Raw genomic sequence first — 13,827 nt, 5'->3', positions numbered from 1 at the left:
CCAGTACTGTCGAATCCGGCCTGGCATTCTTTGGCCCCTGTAGCATCCGTAACCCGTGACCCCCTATAACTCCTGTTTTGTTCTCGGCACTCCAGACCTGTCAACCGCCAAACACCGCTCCTCTGAAACTCCCCCAGATGACAGATACCCCTCTGCTCTGCACCCTCCATCTACCCCCCCTCCACCCCCCCATTCCTCCACGCTATACCCCCAGCACCCTTTGACCTCCCCGGCACCTCTGCCTCTCTGTGCGGCTGCCCTCGCATTCCAGTAAGGCACCCCGGCACTGAAACCTGAGCCGGCAGTGAGCTCATCGCCGGCCGTGGAATCAAGAGTTAAATGATACCAAAAAAGAGAGAAAGGAAAGCGGAGAGAGAGAGAGAGAGAAGGGGAGAGGCAGCCGTTGGCGTAGGACAGGTCTGGAACTGGTTCTGTGTGTCTGCTTGCCGGGGCTCCTCAGGGGTTAAGTTACACTCGAGAAAAAGAGAGGAGGAAGAGGAAGAAGAAACTGCTGGCGTCTTTGAATTCTCTCTGCTTCTGTCTGTCTCCCCTCTCTCTCTCTCTCTCTCCTCTCTGTCTCTCCACCACGGCCTGACTGGTGCCTGCAGTTTCCTCCTCGACACACTCCGGCAGCCCGCTCAACCTCCACCCGCACTTTCAACTTCTAACGAGCCCCGTGCGTCTCGTTCCTCTCGTCTGGGAGCCGGGCTGGGATGTGAGCGTAACGCCGGGAGGTCGCGCTCTCTGCTCTCTCTCTCCCTGTTCTTCCGTGACCCCGGCATGACCACCGACTGCCCAAAGACGGTAAGTGTCCCCTCTGTTATAATGACTGTCTGGCAACTGTGTGTGTGTGTGTGCGTAGTCTGGTGAGTGTGTTAAATAGAGAGAGAAGAGAGAGAGAGCCTTGCCTATCCCAGCAGCATTTACTCCAAAGCTGTACCCCAAATGTCACATCACAGAATCATTGTGATTCAAGTCTCAGATTGTAATGAGCACCATTAAGACACTTAATCACTGCAAACATAATTAAACCAATCAGAGTGTCTCTCTCAGGCTGAGTTTTGAGAGCTGCTACAGAAAACGCATAAGTTAGAAAAGGGGCTTTTTAGCCAAGAGCAACTCCAGCTGAAAGCGAGGATGAACTTTTAAAAGTTTTTAAAGTGCCATTAGATAGAACTCCAGCTCATGCATTATTCATACAGACACTGTGTTTCTTTCTAGTTCATTGGCTGTTGTTCACTATGTCTCCTCCTGACCTCTTGCACTCGTCTTGTCAACCTTTTAGGTGACAAATCCCTCTGAAGCAAAATTTCAAGCAGGTTTGGTGATTTTAACGGGTGGCCTAAAGAAAAGGTTGAGCACGGTTGATTTTTCAGAGTGGATAATATACTAAAAGAGTGCATTCACATCCTCTCTCTGGGGCTATTTTAAAAATTCATAGCAGTGTAAAGGCAGCTATACATTTTAAAATCTGCCACCTACTCTTCCTTGCTTGCGGAGAGGAATTACAAATAACTGTGACTGTTTCCTGCAATAACTTTAAAAATGTCTGAGGTGAAACAGTTACAATTATCTCTAACATCTTTGCAATTGTCTCATTATTTAAATGGATGTGAAGTGCTGCATTGCCCCTGACAGATAAACACACCATGGTTCTTGGAAATTAATGGAGTCTCCATGATCAAAAGCTTTTTGCCAGAGGCCTGCCCTGAATTCATTTAATTTATAAAGCTTTTTCAAATAATAAAACAGGCAACAAAAAGGCTATGGGCAGCACTCACCTCCTCATCTCTATGATGCTCATTCAGATTTTTTTGTCAATTTACACACCAAATCCTAGGCTACGGCTGCCAAAGGACTGGCTTGATTAATGAACCAACAAATTAAAACAAGTAATGACAAATGACAAATTGATCTTAACACTACATACTATACCAGCATCAACTTATAACCTTCAACATTAAATATACTTCACAAATTCACACTTTTCCAACATCTTAGGCATTTAGTTGATGCTTTTATCCAGAGCTACTTGCAAAGAGTGCAACAGCTGAATAATCTTCAGTTCCTCAATCATCAATATGACGCAATCTAATAGAAAAGAGGTGAAGGGTCAGAGGCATAATGTTCCTGTGACCTTAGGATGATCAAGTGCTTTGGAAATAATTGAGAAAAATTGAGAAAAAGCTAAGGAGAGGAAGAGGGTTTTTTTTTTAAACATCCGATCATCTTATCATTGCAAACTTCATGCAGACGGCAGTGGACAATTCTGAAAAACGTCTCAGTGTAGATGACAGACCAACAAATACATTTTGGAGAGAAGGGGTTCAAGGAGAGAAAGTGCACTCCTTCATCTAAAATTACTTTGGGGGACAGGCAGCTAGTCAAAAATATTTTTATGAAGAAGTACATGAATGAACATATCTGACAGCTGGAATGTGCCTTTGTGCTGCACAGGGAAAAAAGGGCAAGGATCCAAGCCTTTCTCTAAATGAAAGGTCTATCTCAAAGTCTTAAAATCCTTTTTTTTTCTTCTTATAACAAAAATGCAAAAAAATAAAAATAAAAATCTTCCAATTGGGTGAGATAATTGCTTCCAATACAAATCACCTTGTTTATTTTTTTCCCTTGAATTAAGTGACATTATTTTAACAGTTGTGGAGTCACCTAATTTCAATACATTACGGATAAATGAGGAAGACAGTAAAAAAGGGCAATAAGAGTTAGATAAATAAAATAATGAGATAAAAACAAAGTTGAATTCATTTTGCATATATATTTAACATTCCTCTCTCTTAATTATTCAACTGGTATATCAGTTAATTTCTTATATAGAGGGGTTACAGGGGAATCGATCGGTGGGATATTGAATCAACCCTCCAACGAGCCCGATCCCACAGTACCAGAGTCATATGATCAGCAGCCAACTGAAGGCATGAATCAGACGTTGTCTGGTGCTGGACATGGCCCGAGGGCAGAACTCAGATATGCAGGGAGGGAGAGAAGAGAGGGAGAGAAGAGCGTGGAGAAAGGCTAGAGGATGAAGAGAGGGAGGAAAAGAGAGAGAGAGAGAGCGAGCAGAGCAGAGCAGACCAGAGACTGGTTCTCTGGCCAACTGGGAGCTCCAGCACAAGGAGAAGCCTGTTCCTGAAGTCCACAGCACACTCTGCCTCACCCTCCTCTGTGCATGGAGCGGGAGGAGATGGCCTCCCTCGGACGAAAGAAAAATAGAGTCAAATACCAGAGGATAATGTGATTATAGGTAAAGAGGAGAATGAGGGTTAATTGGAGCTAAGTGTCTATAAAGAAAAGATCCTATATATACATCTGTGAGTCAACTTTGAGCCCACACTCTGCCAGCAGGGCTTGGATTCTGATTGGCGCCATTCAAATAAACACATAATTCAGAAAGAATGTCTTCAGTGTATATTTTATGAAGATAATACCTGGACGGTTGGAGCCAAATCCTTAGATTATAGTACATGGCATATATAGGTGCTTACCAAAATAAAAGCACACCAAAAAAAAGTTGAATAGAGCATTGGTTCGACATAAGTTCAACAGCCTCGGTGCAGCTTAACAAATATCTCACGTGTCTGGAGCTCGATTGGAGGGATGCAACGCCACCCATGGCAAATTCTACCAATTGGTGTTCTATCAAACACCCGCAATCTGCCATGACTGCTCTGGTGGGTTCAGATCTGTTGTCACCGATACAGCCACCGTTAACGCCGTTTTCATGCTTCCCTTTAAACCATTCAGTGATGACTTGTGCCCTGTTTATGGGGGAATTGTCACTTTGGGAGACAGATGAGACCGCTCTCATCAAGATAAAAATGCTTCACTGTGCGATGAAGGTAATCATTCAGAATTAAGCGTGAATTAAGACCTCACCCTCTAAAAGGTGCCCTCTAAAATGAATGCCAACTGCTTTTGCCATTCTTTGTATCCCTCATTTTCTAGGCTTTTTGCTTTTTGGCATATTGAGGTATATTGACAGTCGGTGTTACTGTAAATGCAATTCAAGTGATTTTCTTGAAATGAATCACTCAACATTTGCTGACACCTTTGATTGTACTTTACAGAGCGGTATAATAGGAAAACCAAAGCTTTGATTGCTGCAGTAACATTGTTCTGAAAAAGCCCTGCAATTCAAACCACTTAGGGACGAAGAAACCTTATAAACATTCAAAGCAGCCATTTAAGTCTGGCTTGCCTGCCTCCTCTCCAGGCTCCATGTGGACCTGCCACACTGCAAATAACAAGCGTCACACGCATTTTAATCCAACATTCAGATTCCAATATTCACACAGTTTAATTGAATATTCAGAGAGTTTGTTTTAAGATGTGTAACCACAATTATATTATTTGCACTGGCAGATAATTTGGCTGGTTTGAAGAAGTTTTCACATGTTTCATGATAACGTCTTGTTTCAGGAAATAACTGTAAAACAATAAAAGACATCTTCAAACAGAAATCGTTTGAAGATATTTTTACTTGTTTCAAGCAATGTCCTTGAAGTTACCGTACATCCTCACGAATGAGATTCTCTAAAACCGGCGAAGTTATCAGAAGCTGTGAGATAATTTGGCTTGAAATATCTTGGAATAAGCTTGATTAGGGTTGAATGAAAGTTGAAACGCTCTGTGCGGTGTATACTGAGTGGGTTGAGACACTAGTTTTATGGCCTGTGAGCCGGGTGGACAGGCCATTGTTGTTTGTGTTGGAGGCTTCTGAAGGCAGCCAAAAAAGCATTGCCGAGTGCCCAGCCACACCGGCTGCCAGCAACCATACAACACATTTTTCTCCTCCAACCACACTGGACTTTTAGCAGGCTGATGACGCACTCTGCTCCCCCCCCCCCCCACTCCCCCACTCCTCCTGTCTGTCTTCATCCCTATCTTCTCTATCTCTCTCATTCTCCTTTTACTCATTTTATCTGTCTTCATCCCTTTCCTTCTCTCTCTCTCTCTCTCTCTCTCTCTCTCTCTCTCTCTCTCTTTCACTCCCTTCCTTCTCCACCAGACACTGAAACATCAGCTGTTATTTATGTAGTTGTAACACCCAGACTCCTTCGTGATGTGGGTTGAATCAAAGGTTTAGTCAACACAATACTTCAGCAACACTTCCAAGCTAAACACTGCCGAGACATTGTGCAACCGTCTGGACTTCCTGTTATTGGTCACCTTAAGGCTTTTTTTCTTTCATCAAACCTACTCATCTGCAAGAATAACCCAGCTGCTCTGTTAGAAAAAAAAAACACAAATACATTAAAAATAGAGGAAGAGCCACAAGACAATATCATGAAATTAAATAATAATCTGTTCATATGGGGGGAAAAAGGCGATACATTTTGGTCATGTGATCATTTTGGTCATACATACTGCTTTTATGCCAATAAATTGATGACTGATTTTTGTATTGCTACTCTTCCACTCTTCCACTTCACACTGAACATGCCCATGCCTATCCAGACTGCCTATCCTCCTCTGGTTTCAGTCTACTGCGTTCAGATTGCACAAGCAGGCTCTGTTGACGGCCAGGCTTTGACAGCACTCACTGTAGGGTGTGTATGTGTGTGTGTGTGTATGTGTGTGCGCGCGTTTGTTTGCGTATGGTAAGTGTACACGTGCGTGTGTTGGTTTGTGTTGGCATGTCTTCTCGACTATGTATGTGTGTGTGCCTTTTCCTTCTTGTTTGTTGTGCATCTGTCTGTTGTATGGGTGCTCTTCAGTTCTGGCATTCTACGTGATTATTTTTCTATTTCGCACGTCACTTGGTGAGTTAGCTCACACAGTCATGTGCCTGCTGAGTGATGCATTCCCCTTTATCTGGAAAGCGTCACAGTAATGGCTGTGTAATTGTTTGTCCCGTAGTACAATGTGTGTAGGCCCGGTCTCTGATCACGTCTCTTGAATTTTCTTGAAACATTATCTTTAAAAATCAGCGATCTGCCTTGTGTCAATATATTGGCACTTGTTTTAAAAAAGACTCAAACTGTATTGAAACAAGGGAAATAATCTCTCCCAAGTGGCACACTTTTTTTTCACTTGTTTTAAGAAAAATAAGCTTTCTTGACTGAACACAGCCTCCAGCTAGTATCCAGCTCAGCCACATTCCACTTTCACATGACCTTCTCACAGACCTGGCCTGGAGCGGGAGCGGCACAGTCCGTCCCTGACCACACCTCCGTTTGACTGGCCTAGATAATTCAAGCCCCGCTGCTGCTGCTTGTTCTCCAGCTTAAGACCAGCTTTATCTTTTCTTCCTCTGACTCCTCAATTTTTATTGCCAAAAGTCTCATTAAACTCGGCTGGAATGGAAACGAGTTAGTAATTGGCTAGTGAATTATATTTATCTTTATTTATAGTGTAATTTTACAAGGATAGATACAGCCACCATCACATAATGTAAGCAACTGACCATTGGGTTTTATCATAGTATTAAGGTCACGTTAGGGAGTTTTCTGTCTATCTGGCCATGGAGCAAGTTTGTATATAGATGTTAGGTCTCCTTGCTCAAGAGACAATAGTGGGAATCAAACCCGACTGAACCAGCAACGCTCCATCAAGTTCCATCCCTGGATTCAACTCCTATCCAGAGTCTGTCACCAAATAATAGGGAGAAGCTGTGAAACTAGATGAGCAGCAGGACAGAGTCTCCTCTTTTCGCTCTACTCTAAAGCAGGGAACAGAATTGGCTGTCGCAGATGATGGTGTGTGTGTGTGTTTGTATTAGGGAGTCAGAGAGACAGAACCACGCAGCACTTTAATATCTCCAATAACGGTGGAGAGACGGGGCATCTGTTTGAGAATCCCACATCAAACGGCACACCATGTCAGCGGAGGGTTATGCATATATTTCCCTTGTTCTTCCCTTCCGCAATAGGCGGGAGAGCCGACGAGAGGAAGAAGGTATTGTTTTGATCAGGGCGAGTAAGCGAGGACAGAAGCAGCCGTATACCGAGACGACATTTGAGTAAATAAAAAGATATGGAGACACGACTATTATAACTCGCAAATCAATGATCTTATCAAGAGCGTGACAGTTGTATTCTGTTCTTATTCCACGGTGGTGTAGGTTGTTTTCCTGTGAGGGCATCTGGAGGAGATTAGGGTCCAACCTGACACTGCAGCCCCAGTGAAACATGACTCAGGGATGAATGGAGGCTTTTAGACCAGTGTCTGTCTTCCCACACGTTGTTCTGCTATTCTTTATTTGTCTGTCACCCAATAAAACACGCAAGCCGTTATCTGATACCCGCACGCTGACCGAGCAAACAAGCTTCTGCCAATCTCTCATTCTCTTTCTCTGTCTCTTCCTTCAAACAATCCTTTTTTGGTGCTTTCTACTGTCTCCAAGACTTTTTGATCATATAACAAAGTAAAAAAAACATTGTTTTAATGGTTCAGCTTCTGGAAAAACAAGATGTCAGTGACGATATTAGTCATTTCAAATCAGTTGTCTGCACAGACCATATGTACTTCAAATCAATGAAAGAGAATTTGTAAGACCAGCGAATGTCAGTTTTTTTTTTCATGTAAAAGCAATGAACCAAGGTGAAATTGTAGCAGAGATGAGGGAGCGTGAGGGAATGGAGGGTAATGTAACAGAATAACACGAGTTTAGGCCCAGACGAGACCAAATTACCTGCAAAGAACTCCATATTCAGAGCCCTTGTTTTGATACAGTCTACATCGCTGCGGGTTGGACTCTTATTAGATTCTGCCTGCGTTTCCACTTGTGGCCCAGACACGGCCCTCCGACAGCCTTTATCCAGTTACGTCTGGGCAGAGCGCACCGGGGAGCTCGCATTTGCTCCACTGTTATGGGGGCAGAGGGGGACTAATGCATGTCACCGATGCCACCTGCAGTTAGAGCAAACAGAGCTGACCGCCACTCAGCTGGGCACTAATGCAGCAGAGAGAGAAGGTAGGTTAGGGCACAAAAACCGACCCAGCGGTGGAACATCGGGACTGTATTACTACATCGACTGACCGAGGTCACGCAGCCAAGGGGTATCTATATATATATATAACAGCATAAAGATGTTATATGGCTATGTTATGTGGGAGCTAGACCTCCATATCGCGCTTTGAGAGCTGCAGGGTCGCCTCTGTAATTGCTAGAAGAGATACTGTCACTGCTGCTGCTGCTGCTGTCAGTTGTTGTTGTTGTTTTTTTTCTTCTTTTGTGTGAGAAGATGTGCAAGCTGAGGTAGTGGCTTGACACAAAGACTTTCGGTGGCCTTGAGTGTGTGTGTGTGTGTGTGTGTGTGTGTGTTTCAGTGATTGTGCACCGTTTCTATTTCTTAACCTAGTCAGATGCAAGATTATCCACTGATGGTCTCCCAAAAAAAAAAATCTCACCGTTCTGTTTGAGCGCATGCCAGTGTCCCCACACGAGAGAGGCTTCAATTTCATCCCCCTCAGCACATCGCCAGTGCAATTGCTTCCTAGTGCAATTTATTACGGGCAAATTGAAAGATTCCAAGGTGTGAGTCAGTTTGTGTTGGCCCTAAATGCGCAGGCTGGTTACTTAAACTCATTCACTCAGTCTCTTTTACATGGCCAGAGCTCCGGCTCGTCCCCATCTGGGTTTGTGAGAGCTGTACTTATTGTAACCAAGTCCTTAGTAAAGAGAGAGAGAGAAAAAAATTGCTGTTGCCACTTTTCCAAAGCAAAGAGGAGGATGGCAGTGGTCCCATTAGTTGACCCCCAGGCGAGCTCTCTGGAGGCATATAGACTTACCAGCGTCAAAGCATAAGAATATGCACTGGGCAGCATCAAAGCACAGCACCACGGCAGCTGATAGCTTGTGGTGACATTGTGCTGCGGGACAGAGCACTCTCCACCATCATTACCGTGGATCCCTCACATCGTCTATTTATAATCAATTTTCCATTCCGAAACACGCTGTGTAGAAAGACACAGGAGGGGGAGAGAGAGAGAGAGAGAGAGAAAGGGAGAGAGAAAGGAGAGAGGAAAATGGGGAGCCGGTGAAAACCAAGTCAGAGAGTATTGCTAGCACAGGGCTGAAATTATACAACAGGGACTGTTCACATAAATGGACCCAGACGTGTAAAAGTAACAGCGGTTTAGTGAGGCCATTTCTTTAAAACAGAACTCAGACTAGAAATAAAACCACTGAATTCCTACTGGGTCATAATTCAAAATTGCCCCTCTTTTAAATTAGCCAGGACCTTGTGTAAAAGCCACATCATTATTTGCAACAAAACGGCCTCATTTATAAGCACAAATACCACAAAGCCAGTGAGTAAGTAACTTTCTGTTGCTCCCATCATCTCTAGATCTCTTATCAGGAGCTTTTTTTTTTTTTTTCACTGCGTGATTACTGTGGGTATCAGTTTACACATTTGTTTTTGTGCCACCGTATTGAAAATGCACTCATGAGTGGAATTTGTTTTGCTTTGGTTAAATGTCAAAGGAGGCAAAATGCCAAAGGAAGAATGCTGCTAAAACATGCACATCTTGGTAAGCCTAGATGAAAAGCAGAAGTGTAGATGTGTGGGAGTGTGTGTGTGTGTGTGTGTGTGCGTGTGTGTGTTGCTTGTTTAACTCCCTCCCTGAAAGGATGAGATGTAGCGTGCTTGATAGAGGTGATGAACCCAAGTTGCAATGACAGTGTGTGTGTGCGTCTGTGTTGCGTTATGTGCATGCTTTGTCTTTGACACTGATATGGTAAAGGAAGAGGAGGCAGTGTGGGCCCATTACACTGACAGGGAAATATGACCGAACATAGGGACAATAGGGGTCAAGTGCTCTCCTCTTTCCCTCCTCCTAATACCTAATGCTCATTCAGGGACACACCGATGAGGTCCGTGGCCTTGTGATAGCACTTTACACCCAGTTCCCTGTGGCTACAGTAATGAGCCTGGAAGTGTAACCAGCTTTCATGCAGGTTAAAGGAAAAGGACTGTGTTATTGAGTTTTTTTTTTCATAATTTTTCTCCTTTCTCTGCTGCTTCAGGTTCACCTAGACCATTAGATGTGTAGTCCAAAGCTGGACTCCCTTTCAATGCTCATAGGATTTAGTTCACCTTAAAATCAGTGACATTTTGATATAAATAGATTTCTGTTTTGCTACTCTCTACATTGAACTATTGAACTATATTCAACTGTACCCAGTCAATGAAAACTTTTATATTTGCTGTTCTGAACGCTCAGTGGCTGGTAGGTGTTTCCTGGGAAAAATCGTCCGGCGCACATGAAGTGATGCGTTTTTCGTTTCCGGTGGCGGTAACAGCAGTTTGTTTGGAATAAACAGAAGAAGAACTGGGTAGTTAGCATGAGCAGCGATAGCCACCGTGGCTGAACAGACCGCGCCACCTACAGAAAATCTGAGGAAATACACGTCACAGTACCGCCCATACTGTTTGACTGACAAGTGATTTCTGGGAAGTGCGGTGCAGAAACACCACAGCAGTGACTGCTTATCTTCAAAGATGCCATCAAAACAAAGAAAAACAGAATCTTGCGGATTGCCACTTTAAAACTCCATCAAACATCCTGCTGACAGACATCCTTGTCACTACAAAGCCACAATCCACCATTTCAAGTGGTGTTTATTTTCTGCAGGGAAATAGCTTCATTGTTCTTTTTAGGACAATAAGTTTGATAACTTTGTTATTCCCAGATAAGTTTGTGGACAGAAACTAGTTTAAATCAAAGCAAGCATTTAGAACAATGCGCTGAAAACTTTTGCTCCATGTATTTTCTCTAGTTCTGTCAACATGACATCGCCAGCAGGAAACTTTTCAATCAAAGGGACCCCGTTTCAAATAATGACAGATGGCATTATAGTTAGGAATGGCCTATGGATAAAGTTACATTGAAGTAAAATGAAGGAAATGACTAACAAGAAAGAAAGAAAAGAAAACAAACACCGGTATTTTCCTTTAAGGGTGAAAATTATTTAAATGATTCCAACTGAAGTATTTCCATGGTTCTATCATTAGAGATGCAAAATACCGGGAAATACGAACATAGTGAGAAAATAATCATATATTCATCACTAAGGACAGATGGATTACTAGAAAAACTTCATCCTCTCTGAAAAGTGCGTGAGTGAACCTGACAGCCTCCAATTGTATAGACAGAAAGAATTATGACATTCATCTTGCTTTACTTTTTGGAAAAACAATTTGAAAGTTTTGAGGTTATTTAATACCGGAGGACAAATATACCACTAATTACTCAATTATGGGATATCATTAATATTTTTGACACGGTGCATTTCAGCACTCATTATTCATGCATTACATTTGCATGAACACGCTGGAACTTGGTAGATTGACATAGGATTTTTTTTTTTTTCCAGCTCTCTCTCCAGCTTTTCATGTAGAATGTTCCATCCATTAAAATAAATATCAACAAACCACACCCCGTCTTCCTCATCTCAACGCTACCATCCTGATAATGGCCCCAATACGCTTAAAGATCTTTTTGGCCGAGTGTGATGCGTGATTCTTCAGAGAGACGAGACGAGGGAAAGGAGGAAAAAAAAAAAAATCAGCATGAAATCCTCCATCTGCTAACACTCGCTGCGGATGGGCTTCCTGGACTCAGACCCCGCCGCCCCCCCCACCCTCTGCCAGGTCTAGAATTATGGGACCGGTTGATGAGTAGTTGTGTCGAGTTGGAAGGTCCTTGGCGAGAGGCCTTGAGCGCCGTTGGAAGACTATCAGAGTGCCGAGTCATTAGAAATCCCTCATTCTCACTCCGCTGTGTAAACGGCCCAACGGCCTCCATCTGAACAAGCCCCAGAGAAAGGATCACCTCCGTCCGGCTGAAATTGGATCGTGTGAACAGGCGGGGCGGCGTGCGGGCCGAGGGGGTAAAAAGTTATGTGTTCCTATTTATTGACACGGCTGCAGGGATCAGTAAACTGTTTCAAGGGAGAATTAAGTTTTGGGCCTTTTTTCCCATAAGCACTGCAGGCATGAAGGGAGTGAAGGGAGTTTATAAAAGCTTTAAATTACTATGGGGAAGAAACTTCCTATTAGAAATGTACTTAACTCTGCATCACATAGAGTTTTTGTTTTATTTTGTGTTTTTTTGTTTTTCTTATTTGGTGGTATTTGATCCCAGTATAGTATTATCTCAAAAACATAATGTTTTCACACATGACAGGCTGGATACTGCAGAAGAAATTCCACTTAATAATCATTAAGTGGAATCAATCAATAAATCAATTATTCTATATATTAACAATTAATTTCTTTTCTAGATTAATCACTAAACTTTCTGTCAATTCTGTTGTTCGGCTGCAGAACCGTTTTTCTTTCTACCTGAATTGTAATGACCTTGTAAACAGTTTTAACATAGATATTCAAATGTATTTTATATGCATGCAATACATTTTCACATTTCAGATATGTCATTTCACAAATATATCTCATAAAGCACATAAAACACAATCATTTGAGCCCGACTGCCTCACTTTAGTTCCTGCCTGTCCCTCAAGTAATCCCTTCATTCTTTAAATATCTCTCAAACAAGTCAAAATAAAAATATAACAATTTATATCCCTCAAGCCAATCTCACGTTGCGTCTGATCTCGCTGGAGGCAGTCTCTCAGAGGACGGTGTTTTGATATGAGAAAATACTCTCATTCACCTCTAAGTAGAAAAGAAACTTGATGTACTCTCTACTTTCTTTGCCCTCTAATGAAAACAATAGGGACTGTTCTCTTCCTGTTAGGATATGAGCTATAGCTATATTATATATACTTCCACAAAAGGGGATGTTAAGGGCAGAGAAGGCGATATTAAAGGATAACACCTTGATCAATCATAATCAACACATTGTATTTTTGTGCGGATTTGCTTCACACTCTGCCTTAAGTTTTGTTTTGCCTCTTCGCTGTCACCAGAAGTAAACAACAGTAATGGAAAAAGTGAAAACTCTCCCCATTAAACTTGATAATTAGCTGCGCGATAAAGCCATGAAAAACGGCAATGCACGTGTTGTTCAAAATAAACAATGGGAGCCTATGACTTCTGGGAGGTCTGGCGAACCTGCAGTAAAACAGGCAGCAGTAGCTTCTGACTGTGTTGAGACTTTTTCGTGGGTATTAATGGTGATAGGGGAAAAAAAGTAAAATTACACCGGTGTTAGCCTTTAACACCTAGCCTCCACACAGCCCCATGCTATTGTTGAGTTACGTGACAGAGTATGAGTAATGCAGCAGTTGGCCTTTGTACTACTTGGGAGTGCGGGCCTGTGTTTTAGGCATATGTACTGTATCTGCATGTGTGTGTGTGTGTGTGTGTGTGTGAGGCAGTCCAAGCTAGAAAAACAAGGCTTTCGCTGAGTGAAGGGTTCTAATTGCGGTGGAAGAGGAAGTATGAGAGGTCTGGGGGAGAGACAGAGAGAGAGAGAGAGAGAGAGAGAGAGAGAGAGAGAGAGAGAGAGACAGAGAAAGAGAGATAAAGAGAGAGAGAGAGAGTTACCCAAAACTGCTGCCTGTTTGTAATTAAACGCCGTCAAAAAGCCTTTTCATTTAGGTGGGCCATGTTGAGAGATTAGCAGGGCCGGGGATGACTGGGCACTGCGCTGTGTGTTTGCTCTGCTTCACCCCGTCCTCAGCAGGAGCAGCAGCAGCCAAGAAGGTGACAGAGCGCTCCTCTCCTCCTCCTCCTCCTCCTCCTCCTCTCTGCCTCCTCCTCCTATCAGCCATTGCCATCAGTGATCTCAGACTTTTCTTTTTTTTCAGCCTCTTTTCCTTTCTCCTGAGTTCGCTCTCTCTACCTCTCTTGCTGCCACGTACAAAACAAAAGTCTTTTTCTTTCTCTCTCTCTGGCT

At 43.0% G+C, this 13,827-nt stretch overlaps 1 protein-coding gene across 1 annotated transcript in view; it reads left to right on the top strand.

Moving 5' to 3' along the window:
• The first annotated feature begins 493 nt into the window (after window positions 1-493).
• The window catches only part of flrt2 (fibronectin leucine rich transmembrane protein 2), a 33,767-nt gene continuing 20,433 nt past the window's right edge, over window positions 494-13,827 (top strand). The window contains exon 1 of the mRNA XM_071913832.2: window positions 494-804. The gene's annotated coding sequence lies outside the window, so the exon portion shown is untranslated. The remainder of the gene's footprint in view (window positions 805-13,827) is intronic.

The sequence above is a fragment of the Centroberyx gerrardi genome, chromosome 18 (assembly GCF_048128805.1).
Source record: "Centroberyx gerrardi isolate f3 chromosome 18, fCenGer3.hap1.cur.20231027, whole genome shotgun sequence".
NCBI lineage: Eukaryota > Metazoa > Chordata > Actinopteri > Beryciformes > Berycidae > Centroberyx > Centroberyx gerrardi.
This window is presented reverse-complemented; position numbering and strand designations above follow the sequence as displayed.